Raw genomic sequence first — 14,481 nt, 5'->3', positions numbered from 1 at the left:
GGCCCTCTCTCTCGCACGTTCCTTCCATCTTCCTCATGCCATGTACGAGCGGTCTACTCGTCTCCCATGACGTACTGCGTGTCCATGAAGGGGAAAGCCTGTTTGTGTTCCTGTTCACCAATTTATTCAACCTTTCGACGTCTTCTTCTAAATCTACTAATGCCTGGGTCAGATACGTTTTCGTTGAGCTGGTTGATTCAGTTAAATTCTCCATGTTTTCAAGAGGATAAAACCTATCTGGCATTTGATGAGAAGTTAAGAACCAGAACTGCAATTCGTTATAATCCTCTTACAATGCATGCTATACTGAAAGGACTTACTGAAATGTCACTGATATTTATTGCATTCACTTGAATACACCACTCGTGCATCTCTAACGTTAAACTGTTGTCAAACAGCCTTTTTTCATAGATACTTTATGGTACTGGAGCCAATTTGGTTTTAGAGCTATTATTTATCATATTTATGTCTATATTATATTTATCAAATGATTATTATATATTATTATGTATACTATGTTTATCATTTTCCCACAAAGGCATGGGACCACATTTACTGAAGGAACATTTTCACTGAAATGTAATACTTCGTAGGAGCTTCTTAGCACAAACTAACCCTGCAGAGTGACAAACATTTTTTCTTTTTTCACTGGATTGGCATGTGGATACGGTACAACCATAAGGGAGAACTTAAAGAGGAGCCCATGAGGGCTATTTTTGAGGACTTCACAAAGAGGGGGACGGGAGCGGACAGAGGGTGCTGGTGAGGATTACCTCGGCCCTTTCATCCACTGGCAGATCAAAGGCCCGCGGCCACCTGTGCATAGGGGACAGCAGCAAATACAGGGGAACAGGAAGCCAGGCAAAGCCTGCGCAGATGAAAAGATTTGTGTCTCCTTTTACACAGACAGACAGACATAACCACATATACACGCAGACCCTTACAGACACACACACACACACACACACACACACACACACACACACACACACACACACACACACACACACACACACACACACACACACACACAACAATCTTCCACATGCAAAACCCAATTATGTATCAGGGGAAAAACAACGTGGGACAGATAACAAATGTTCCTTCACACTCAGTCTTCCATAACGATAAGGTCCCAGGTGTTCAGTATTCCTACCCCACTGTATTTTGAGATGCTTGGTTTCAAAGTGCCTGTGTGATGGTTTGGGTTCAGCGTGATAACAACCACTTGTGGATGATGTTAAATGGCTTTCCCTAGGTTGAACAGTACAGGGCGGAATAATGGGACATCAATGAGGCAATGGTTAAGTCCTCCCTCAATCTTACCCTTCTTGAACACAGTAATCCTTCAATTTCAATTCTCACTGGAGCTGTGGAAGGTCATCATTAATGTTACTAGGTCACCAGGGAGAGATTAAAGATTGAACTATATCATTTTGCTCCCATGCCCACACAACAATCCCATGAAACATTAAAACAGGGATACATAAATTCCTTTCATTGTCAATGGGAGTAACATATTCTATATTCACATTGACACACACATAGGTTACTAACCATACATAAATAAATGAAGGGTATGGTTCCAAAAACACTATATCTCCATTTTTAAAAACATTAAAAAGTGATGTTATTTAATTGTGTATTTCAGGTAATATCAATCAAAATGCAGTTGTGTTGTTTTGATTGTAAAAAAATGTAAAAAAAATATTTATGATTATTTCATTAAATTGGTGGATATAGTGTTTTTTCTTCATATGTATCAGATTGTACATGCATGTACACACGCACACACACACACACACACACACACACACACACGCACACACACACACACGTATGCATCCATGCGCACACACACATACAAACACACACACAGTGTTGTAGCCCTGAACACTGGGGCATAGAGGCACAGGAAGGCCTTGAGTAAATATTTAGGTGTATCCAGGGCCTGGCAGCCATTGGGGTAAGTCACAGGTGTCCATCATGGCTTGAGTATGCACCTGCATGCGTGCAGCGAGGGCAAAGAAGAGCGAATATGCACATAGAAATGTTTTTTCTATCTCTCTTTCACACTCACACACATACACACACACACACACACACACACACACACACACACACACTTGTACACACAGATCTCTGCACGGAATACAGGCATGCCACTGAACACCTGACAGGTACAGGCGTGGTCTTGCAAGGAGACACGCAATCTTGACACGCTAACTCATTCTTAAATCTCAGCTCAGTGCCTGGGGCTCAGCACCCTCTCTGGGTTTCACACGTTAACTTACATACTCATAGAGACACACACACACACACACACACACACACACACACACACACACACACACACACACACACACACACACACACACACCACCACCTGCAGTCTACCAAACATATCCTCACACACTCTACTGCAGAATTAGATCAGAGACATCTCTGTCTGCATAGAGCCACAAGCCCACCCAGGACCAACCCACACATTCAGTCTGGTATCAGTTACCTGCTCCACCTGTCAAGGTGCATGCATTCACATTTCATGATTTGTGCACAACGGGTCATCTTCGTGGATCATGTTAGCCAAGGTGATTATAGACAACAAACACATTTCCTTATTTGTAAACAAGCTGCAGCAGCATAGACTGCATGCAAACCATTATGATATTTATCATAAGCAAGAGGCAAAGAAACTTGAGATGTGAAATAATTGCAACCATATTCCAACCCTGGCATTGTTCTCATAGACACACATTAGACTCAAACATAACCACATAGGATCACATAGTTCCTACTTGAAACATGCCCAAAAATAACATGCAAAGTCGCTTCTGGCACCAAACCCCGACACAAAAAACGCTAGGCTATCAGTCAACACGAACCACAAATGCTTGCAAGAAAATGTATGTCATTTATGTTTTTAATCAGATTGTGAATGATGTAAACCACCAGTAGCTGTACAACAATCAAGATTGCTTTTGCTGACGCACGTCAAGGGATTATCCAAATAAGAGTCAGGTTTCATGCCTTACTGGACTATGGGAGTCTTTGATCATGCCAGAGGATACATCTGTCTTGTTATGATGTTGATTTCATGAGGCAATCTGTCGCCATTATACTTTACATAAATAAACCGCACACATAAAGATAGTTTATACGGCTCCGAAGCAGCTACGTCTACAACAAATCAGGGAAAACTGATACTGTTATACTCACACTCTGACTGACGCTTTTGGTCATTATCTGATAGACACATACACACACACACAAACAGACACACAAACAGACACACACACACACACACACACACACACACACACACACACACACACACACACTGTGCGTAAAACTATGCAAAAGAGTTTGCGTTAAATGCCCTGCTAATGTTTCGTAGTGACTGGCTGGCTGAATAAATCTGTTGCATTGTGTAAACTTTCTTAGCCCGCGGCATTTTGGTCTCCACACCTCCGCTTCCTCTGTCATTTACAACCCATTCGCATGCATGGCACTGAGAGGGGGAAAGAGAACCTGTCAGACGGGTCAGAGGAGCAGTCGAGCCCCATCTCCCTCCGTGGGGGTAAAGTGTGTCGCCTGCAGGCACAAGACTGCCTGGCTTGCGTGAGGACAACTGCTTTATCTTCTCATTTGTACTGACCCTTCCACCTGGCCTTTGACAGTCGGCATTTTTATGGCTCTTTTTTTCTCTCCACTTTTTCCTTTTTTTCCCCCCATGTAAACTCTATCTCCGTTCCCTAGAGAAGGATATTGATCTTATCAGACGAGAGATGGGATCGTTTTTGTCTGGAACTTTGTGTTATTGCAGCACATTTCCATATCAGGAAAACTGTCGTGTAGGACTACAGGCTATTCTACAACTGAAAACACAGATTTGCAGTGCTATCTACACTTCCTAAATCCACAATAAATGTAGCATGCCTATACACTATGGAGAAAGCAATTTAAACCAGACAACCATTGTACTATTTTCTGCATGCAAGATAAGCTCAATACAGAGAAACCTGAGCTGAAGTGTGAGTGTGAAACTGACCTCCATTTCTTGTAAGATTGATGATGATATAAGGACTCATATGGGTGATGATGACATGAGGAGTTTACGGATTCTGTATAACGGTTTTTTACTAAGTATCCTTTTACATCTTTGGCAGTCACCAGTGTCGAAGCAGGCCACGCAGTGGCCAAGCAGTGGCATTCCCCGTGCTCACCTGTGGCTGTGCATTGGCAGGTAATCACCTGTACGATCTCACCCACTGAAATTGTGAAACATCTGACATATTTGCACCAAGCCACAAATAGTATGTGGGAATGTTTTTTAGCCTGACATCCAGCCCTATCTCGGCAAGACCAGACACATTGGAAAAGTGCGTGGAGGAAGCCATCTCTCCAGGCTGGCACACTGCCCGACTCCTGCATGCTTGTCCTCTCATTCCCTCAATCCGACCTAATTTATGTAAACACCCAGCCCAACAGCTCAGCAGCCTGCCAATGCTGTGTAATCAAAAGCTACATCAGCACGGAGAGGTGGAGGAGCGGGGTGGGGGGGGGGGGGGGGGGGGTAGGGGGCAGGTGAGGTCGGGAGAGCGAGAGAGAGAGAAAGGCCTTGTCATTATAGTGATCTCAAGAAATGTGGTTACAGCCATGGTGGCATTATATTTTATATGAAAGATGACTGACAGGCTGCCATTCCTTCATTTCTGTGGGCAGCAGTGATATAAATCTACTTCTGCTCAAAAACATATAAAAGTGACCACTGACACTTTCCTTCATGGTGCTTAGCTGATGGCACAATTCTAAAAAAAATCATGACCAGGAGCTCAGCTGTGCTGCAAAGGTCTATAGATTGTCTAATTGTCTGGATGATTTGTGCATGATTGCAATTAGCCTATGGCCAACAAACATCTTGCCACTACAAGAGCTGATGCTAACGAGCTGTGGTTAAGCTTAGCCGCTTGGTTACTGTCCTGATGGCATTGCCGTTTGTTGGTTGTCTTTGGCCATCATATCTCTTGTGTGAAAGTGACCACAGCCGCCGAAGCATGGCGATTCAGTTTAGCAGAGGTATTAAGAAAAAAAAAACACGTATATCTAAATCCAAATGCCTCTGTCCCGACCCATCTGTGGTGGTTTGTGTAATTGAATTACTGTCGAGTGCTGGGCGGTTGGCATCCAGAGAGTTTGGGTTCCACCGTAACCCCTAAGCCTACACTGGCATTAAGGCCGGCCAGAGATTCTGTCCCAGTCAAATAGAAAATGAAATCTCAACCACAGTGTAACTCAACCACAGTGCTGGGCAGTTGGCATCCAGAGAGATTGGGTTCTACCAAAACTCCCGTGCTTACACTGGTATAAGGGCCTGCCAGAGATTCTGTATCAGTCAAATAGAAAATGAAATCTCAACCACTGTGTAACTCTCAAATACCGTAACTGTGTGACATGTTCTAGGGCCCCTTCCAGCAATACGCCCCCCCCTCCCCCCACACACACACACGCACGCAGACACCACACTTTGATTCACCCCTGACACACACACACACACACACACACACACACACACACACACATAGAGACAGAGGCACACGCACGCGCACACACACACACGCACGCGGACACACACACACACACACACACACAGACACATAGACAGACAGACACACACAGAGTCAGAGACAGACAGACAGACAGACAGACAGACAGACAGACACACACACACACACACACACAGACACACAGACAGACAGACACACAGAGTCAGAGACAGACAGACAAACAGACACACACAGACACACAGACAGACAGACACACACACAGACACAGACAGACACACACACACACACACACACACAGACACACAGACAGACAGACACACACACAGACACAGACAGACACACACACACACACACACACACAGACACACAGACAGACAGACACACACACACAGACACCCCACTTTGCTTCACCCCTGACACACACACACACACACACACACACACACACACACACACACACACACACACACACACACACACACACAGAGAGAGAGAGAGAGAGAGAGAGAGAGAGAGAGAGAGAGAGAGAGAGAGAGAGGAGAGAGAGAGAGAGAGAGAGAGAGAGAGAGAGAGAGAGAGAGAGAGAGAGAGGCAGACAGACAGACAGACAGACAGAGACAGAGACAGTGTTATCTGTAACACTGGCTTTGGCAACACTGTACCCAAACAATCATGCTAATAAAGCTTCTTTGAATTGAATTGAATTGACACACACACACACACACACACAGAGGGACAAACAGACAAACAGACACACACACACACACACACACAGATAGACACAGACACAGACACAGACACAGACACACACAGACAGACGACACACACACACACAGAGACACACAAACACACACACACACAGACACACAAACAGACACAGACACAGACGCACAGACACAGACAGATACATACACACACACACAGACACACACACACAGACAGACACACTAACACACACACACACACAGATAGACACACACACACACACACACACACACACACACACACACACACACACACACACACACACAGACACACAAACACACACACAGATAGACACAGACACACACACACACACACACAGACACAGAAAAACACATTGATTTTCACAACTTGCCACTTCTCCAAGAAAACCAATCTGATACGCAGAGCTGGACTATTGGAGAGATTGCAGACATTTTTCCACTGAGAATGCATTTTGATGAGAACCTCTGGAGTATGAGCAAAGCCAATGTAACCGCCTCGAGAGGCTGAGTCCTGCATGAGTGGCCCTACTTGTTGGCAGAGGCAGGTATTAGCAAACTTAAATATAACCTCTTTGCTAACACACCTGTCTCTCATGTCCATGGCTGCATATTCTTACAACGTTGGTTATACAAGAATACATATTTAAAAAAGGCTTCGCTTAGAATATGTCAAAGGTGTGTTCCCCAGCTTTGAAAACAGGGCAGACTTTATTATAAAGTCTCAATCAAAAGGCTCTAAAGGTTCAATCAATGGAGGACATATATTTCATTTTAATGGTTTCAGACTGTATTCATACTTTCATGCAGATGAAGGTAATTGTGTTTTGAGATGAAAGCATAATGTGGTATTTAGTATCTGATCCATTTTTTTCTGATTTGTGCCCATTTGGTCTTCTAATGGCATTGCAGGTGCTTTGATTGGAGGTGCACCTACAGGGAGGGATAGGGAGGGAGAGAGGGTGTCGATGTGGAGGAGGGGACTTTGTAAAATGCTCGTATAAAAATAATTTACAGTCAGTTGAAAGCCGCTCAGATTTACTGGCCATCCGGGAGGCTTTTTTTTTTCACAGCGCTTGGCACGACAGCGGCTTGGGGCGCCTTTTTCATCTGGGGCCTGTTTGAAAGCAACTCCCTCGGGCCATTGTGACATTTCCTTCTCTGCCGCCATTTTGATGTGCTGCTCCCTTTGATGTGGAGTGGGGCTCGGGTAAATAAACACTCGCATCAAACACGGCATCGCGACCTAATGGTTTTGCATGAGAAGTGAGCATTTTCTCAGATGGTGGTTTTGAAGATGTCACTGTGATGTTGACATCTGGTGGTTTTAATGTAATCGGGTGGGAGATAGCAGCACGGGAGAGAGAGAGAGAGAGAGAGAGAAAGAGAAAGAGAGAGAGAGAGAGAGAGAGAGAATTAAATGGAGAGAATAAATAAAAGAGAAAGTGTGAAAGAAAGAGCACACAAGAAAACTGTGAGTAAATAGCTGGGGAATTTGAGCCACTCCACCTGTGTAGCACTAATTACAAACCTAATATCAACACTCAATCAACACAAAAGGATGTGACAGAAACTCGCCGCAGTGAATGGAGAGGTAACTGGGAGGTTTTTCAATGACAGGTGGCATCCTCTCCCATGGCCAATATAGGTTACATTCCTCCGCATTCACACACACACACACACACACGGATCACTTACATAACATCCACTCGATCACACGCAACATCTGGGGTGCGTGTGAGTGTGCTTTTCAAGCATCCATGCCAAGAGAAGAATGTGTTAAGTGGTGCATCAGAGCAATACAGGATCAATCAGGCAGTCAGGGACAGTGTAAACAGTTCACAATAGTCCCTGTGGCTCCTCTTGTCTGTGAACACCTACAGCGCAGCCAGAGTGACAGAATTATTTTGTCATTTAAGGCAGTGGAAATAAACAGAGGGATTGTGAGGATTGTACACAACTGGACTGACTTCTCCTCAAAGAAACTTCATTTCCAAGACTGCTTGCATATTAAGCACTTCCTATTGCCTTTCTCCACACACACAGAGAGAGAGAGAGAGAGAGAGAGAGAGAGAGAGAGAGAGAGAGAGAGAGAGAAACACAACCTCCAGCACCTCCTGCCTATCCTCATGATCTGTGCAGACCCTCTGCTGCCGATGATGGACGTTGCTGGCGTGAGAAGCTCGTCTACACAGACACAGGCCTCTGACAGCAGCTTCCTGATGTACAGGCATGCTAAAGCAGGCCACTGGGAGGGAGGGAGTGGGTGTTGCATTCTGGGTACTTTCCCCTTTGTTTACCATCCAGGAACAAGTTTTGCTTCTTTATGCCCCTCTGTGAGTTATGATTGAGAAGTGGGAGACAACAAGTCATTTTGAAATCATGCTTAAAGGTACAAGGGCAATGGCGATGATCACTGATTTAAAACACCATTCTAAGTCCATGGTCCCAAGACAGATGTACCAGATCATTACACTCAGTTTAGCAACTGCTGCTTACATCACAACTGTTCTGCTGATTATCTGCAGAAGACTACCTACTTGACAAACTCCACCTAGGGAAAACGATATTTGTGCTAAATGTTCTTAAAACCTGGATAGGGGACCCAGAATGTTTTATAACATATAAAACCTTATAACAGTATATATACATAACAGTGCAATTTTTATTTGAACTACATACATTTTTTAAAATCACAAACTGCTTGCTAACAACATTTCATACACACAATTTCTGAAATGTGTCATTCATTCAGCAAAATCCGATGAAGTTAGATTTTGAAAAGGGATTATTGAGTTTTGAATGCAGTTTCTGGTGGATATCATACTATTTGATGTCATTACAACATAAGAGCAGCAGGCTTTGAACATGAAACGTTATATTTAAAATATTACTAAAACTTTGATATTGAGGCATCATTTTTGACATAAGGGTAAGATGTGTATCCACAAGTTTCCTGTCTTATTTGGCTTATGTTGGCTTAACAGGAATGAGTAAAATCAGAAACAAATGAGTCAGCAATCACAAACAAAACTGTAATAGGCTAGATATGTCATGTATGTCGCTATGGAGACAAACTGGTGAATCCTTTAGGGGTCTAGAGACTATAGCCTCTCTCCTCGTGCCCTAACAGTTGGCGCTTCAGGACCCACTCCAACGCTGCAGCCGAGCCCAGAACCCAGGGCCTTGCCCAGCCAAGCCAGAGAGGATTGGTTTCAGCTGTGATACAGGAAGTCTCATTCAGCGGCTGGGTGTCATTCATGAAAATGTTCCTGTGCCTGTGAATGGGAGTGCCGGGCTGTTCAGTCAGCTCTTTGCGCTTGTAAATCGTTCAGCATTCATGCCACGTCTGAGCAATGGGCCTGACAATTAAGCCCTGAGACTGCCGAGAATACAGTAAGGATGAAAGAGAGAGAGAGAGAGAGAAAGAGAGAGAGAGAGAGAAAAAAAAGTACACCACGTTCTTTGAAATGTCTCTTTAACTGCTTTGCTACATAACTCTCAGGCTGATTAACAGTGCTGTGCAGAGCTGACTCGTTTATTGCTTCGCTACATAACTCTCAAGCCAAGGAAATGTGCTTTGCAGATTGGAGTTTATTTTTGCAGTTGTACACTGTGCATTTTGTAGATTATTTTTATTGATGTAAACAAACCAATCTACCTGTTGCATTGCTAGTTTGTGTGTGTGTGTTTACTTATTAGGTCAATGGGAATTAAGTTAGTTTTTTCCCCCTAGAAAACAGTCCTGAACATACATACATATATATGTGTGTGTGTGTGTGTGTGTGTGTGTGTGTGTGTGTGTGTGTGTGTGTGTGTGTGCTTTAGCCACTCTATTGTTATGGTGTAAAAGATAAATAGCTGTCTTATGCTTCTGTAATATGTCTCAACACACATCCTTTGGAGCTGTCTTTGCCTTAGAGAAAGTATTAGTGCAGATTAAACATTAGTCATGAGTCACCATGGCATGAGTCACTCTGGCTGATAGACAAAAACAATCTGGCCTGAATTGTTTGGCCTTACAACCTTACTCACACTTAAGGAATGTGTATGTTGTATAGCATACCTGTCTATTTACTCTCTCTCTCACACACACTCACACACACACACACACACACACACAAATATGAGACAGGGAGACAGAGAACAATGCCAATATCCCCACCCAAATTGTAACAGGATGTCCTCCGACACCTTCTAACACCATCTTCTCTTTTTATCCTTATCCTAGCAGCTCTTGTTCATGAATCTGTCATCCCCTTCCCTTTCTCTTTCTCTGCCCTCTCTCCATGCCTGACATAATTCATTTGAACAACAGCTGTGTACCTCTCTTTGATATCCATCCAAAATGCTGCCTAGCACTTAGAAAGATGCCACGGTTGTAACTTGTTGCAATGCATCCACTACATGCTCAAGCCTCTGTCTTTTGAGCTCCACTTGCTTGCTTGGGGAGATCTCAAAAGGCACGATGTAAAGACGCAGCGCCATTCATCGTGAACTCGTTTGCACTCCAGCCCTGGCGTGCTGCTGCGATTCGCCTCCTGTGGGATCTGTTCCAGATATGTGAAAAATGCCTCGGTCAGGTTTTGGTATGGAGAAAGACCTAAACGCCACCGTGTCACGCCAGAGCCTGTGTTGGAGCCGAGGCCGAGTGGCGTACGTGCACCTTCACAGCATCGCGCCCCTATCCCCTGTCCTGTCCAGGCCAGCATAGAGGATTTAATAGTACGTGTCTGATGCTCACACGCGTGTACACACACACACACACACACACACACACACACACACACACTCTATCTCTCTCTTAACAGAAAGACAATCACTCACGTACAAGCACAAGTGCATACACAAGCATGAACTTGCACACTCACACACATGTGCATATACAGTATACGCTTCCCCTATCTAATATTCTTACTCATACTCCTATATACACAAATACCTAAACAGTGTATCATTTGAACCTTTCTAATACCTTCTCTCTCTCTCTCTCTCTCTGCCTCTCTTACCCTCCCTCTTTCCCTCCCTTTCATGCTTGTATGCTTCAATTATCTTGAATTAAATTGTTCTGAGGCGTATGTTGTTTGCTTTTTCATGGCATAAATCCTGAGATAATAAACCAAGACAATGACCCCAGGCTCAACAGTAGCCGTCTTCAGCTTGTTTTCCTGCTGATATAATTACGGTTATGCTTAATTGGTAGATGGCAGCCTGTGTGTGCTGGCTGACAGTCAAGTCAAAATGACTTCTTCACACCTGTCGTGCAAGTCACTGGGAGATCTTTGGCAGGTTGATTCGTCAGATTGAGAGATAGGGGCAGATAAGAAGAGGAACTCAGCATGTCTCATAGCACGGAACCATAAAAATGTATACACATGTAGTTGGAATCAGTGCAGCACATCGCAAGTGGGAAATCATTTCCCCTAAACGAGTTTTCAAGTGTACTACTGTAAAAGTGAACTACTAGTACACTAGTAAAGTGAACTACATTTGAATTATCTATGGCATGGCTCTGATTAAATGTATATGTGTTTCATTAAGTAAATGAGCGTACTAGCTCCTGATCCTGAGATCCTGAGACACCCGGAATCCTGTTTGCTTGCTCATCTGTTCATGTTTATCTTCTATCCCAGAGTGACATTACTTCTTTCCCCAGCTTCGATAGGTGATGCAGGTGTGTTAAGCTGCCACATGTGAGACATACCTGTTCAACAGATGAGAAAGTTGGGGGCTGTGTAGTCTAGACATAACATTTGGATTAGGATATTTAGCAAAGTGGACCCAGCAAAAATGATATCCTGAAAAAGATTTTAGCTGTAAGATGGTATTGCTAACAGAACTAATGAAAAACACCTCTCCATGGTCCATCACAGAAACTCTGATCTTCACATTACAATCATTGAATACATTAAGATTTTCATTAGTCATCAGACAATGTCCTTATTATGACCGCCGCGCAGCGAAGCGGCGGTCATATAGGTTTAGTCAGATTTTTTTTTTTTTTTTCTTTTTCGCATGCCCAAATTTCCGTCAATGATTCCCGGGACACTGAAAGACCGGGGTACACGAAACTTGGTGGGCATGTAACCCCACATGGATAGCATGGAACTATCGTTTTTCGTTTTGATCTGTAGCCCCCCCGCTGGACTGGACCCCCCGAAAGGAGGGTAGGGCAAACACAGTTTTCTGTGAATATCTCGAAAACTGTAGGGTTTAGGAGGACCATTTTTTTTTGTATGTTGATCTCAAGGGGCCATGTCAACCCATTCCATAACCACTCATTTCATGTATAGCGCCACCTAGTTAAACACAAAAAAGTAAAAATGAGGTGTTGTAATTGAAGGTATCTGTGACCTAACATAGTCAAAACTGCACGAAATTGGAATTGTAGGATCATTATGACACCCTCTGTATGCACGCCAAGTTTTGTGGAATTCCGTTCATGGGGGGCCACACAATAAATTAATTTATGTTACTATACACCAACTGGCCTGTAGGTGGCCGGAGACAGTTTTCTGTGAATATCTCGATAACCGTAGGGCCTAGGAGGTCCACCTTTTTTATGTATGTTGGTCTTAAGGGGGCATGTCAACCCATCCCATTACCACTTATTTCATGTATAGCGCCACCTAGTTAAAAATTAAAAAGCAAAAAATTAGGTGTTTTCATCACAATATCTCTGGCTGACAAGGTCAAAACTGCACGAAATTAAAAGTGTAGGATCATTATGACACCCTCCGAATGCATGCCAAGTTTTGTGTACTTTCGTTCATGGGGGGCCTTACAATAAAATAATTTATGTGTACATTTAGTGACGTACACCAACAAGGATTCCCGGGACACTGAAAGACCGGGGTACACAAAACTTGGTGGGCATGTACCCCCACATGGATAGCATGGAACCGTCATTCTTCGTTTTGATCTGTAGCCCCCCCGCTGGACTGGACCCCCCGAAAGGAGGGTAGGGCAGACACAGTTCTCTGTGAATATCTTGAGAACTGTAGGGCCTAGGATGACCAATTTTTTCCGTATGTTTGCCTCCAGGGGTCATGTTAACCCATTCCATGTGCACACATGTGCATAAACAGATACACACGCACACACATACATTTACAGTAATCATACGTATGACACATACTCACACAGTAGACATATGTACGCATGCATGCACATGCACAAACACACATACGCAGGCAAACACACAAACACGCACATACACACACACACACACACCCACACACATAAACATAAATTTATACACGCACACATGCACATAATTCAAGAATTTTTCCCGTCATCTACTCCCTGAATTTTTGGTCATTGATACCCGGGACACCGAACCACCGGGGTACATGAAATTTGGTGGGTATGTAGCCCCACTAGACTTTTACGGAAAAAAATTCATTTAGTCCCCGGGTACCACCACCAGCCCCCCCCCCCCCCGGGCTGGGCCCCCCGAACTGCAAAAAAACAAACAGTTTTTCCTAAATAACTACCTGAACCGTGGCACTGAGGATGAAGAATCTTTTATGGTATGTTGGTCTCAAGGGCCCACATCAACCTGGCTCATAATCACTCATTTGTGATTTGCACCCCCACCCCCCGGTAAAAAATGAAAATACAATATTATTCTGCTTTAATTGCCCCTATCTTCAGTTAAGATGTTCAGAACTGCACCAAATTTTATGTGTATGATTGACCTGGCATTCTCTGGGGGTATGCCAAGTTTCGTAGAATTTCATCCATGGGGGGGTCTAAAAAAATTAGGTTATGTGTACATTTAGTGACTGTACACTCATTGGCCTGTAAATGGCGGTGCACACATATACACATGCACACACACAGGCACCCACATACTATCGGTATTAGAACGGCCGATACATAATTACAAATTCAGTAGGATTAAAAGAAAGCCAAAATAAATATTCATCATCATCATCATGGCTGCATTTTCAGTATTGGCGATAAGTAGTCGTTTGTCCACTAGATGGCGCATCGTTGCAGTGAGACGTAATTTTGTTGGAAGTTAAAAGTGGGTTGGAAAAAACAATGGACGCTTCCTACAAGGACTGTAATTTACCTCAGCGGACATCTAATAAGGATAGGACGATGTTCACATGAAGTGTAATTCCCATTTCTTCTTGAAGCCGAAATAAATCTGAGGATGTTTA

General features: G+C 43.7%; 1 long non-coding RNA gene across 1 annotated transcript; it reads right to left on the bottom strand.

Moving 5' to 3' along the window:
- Nucleotides 1-8,955: 8,955 nt before the first annotated feature.
- On the bottom strand, nucleotides 8,956-11,354 carry LOC121681738. Its single transcript, XR_006022265.1, has 2 exons — nucleotides 10,637-11,354; nucleotides 8,956-9,692 (listed from the first exon to the last, which is right to left on the bottom strand). It is a non-coding gene; the product is annotated as an uncharacterized LOC121681738 (long non-coding RNA).
- Between the last annotated feature and the right edge of the window lie 3,127 nt (nucleotides 11,355-14,481).

This window comes from Alosa sapidissima, chromosome 14, assembly GCF_018492685.1.
Source record: "Alosa sapidissima isolate fAloSap1 chromosome 14, fAloSap1.pri, whole genome shotgun sequence".
In the NCBI taxonomy this organism is placed as follows: Eukaryota; Metazoa; Chordata; class Actinopteri; order Clupeiformes; family Clupeidae; genus Alosa; species Alosa sapidissima.
This window is presented reverse-complemented; position numbering and strand designations above follow the sequence as displayed.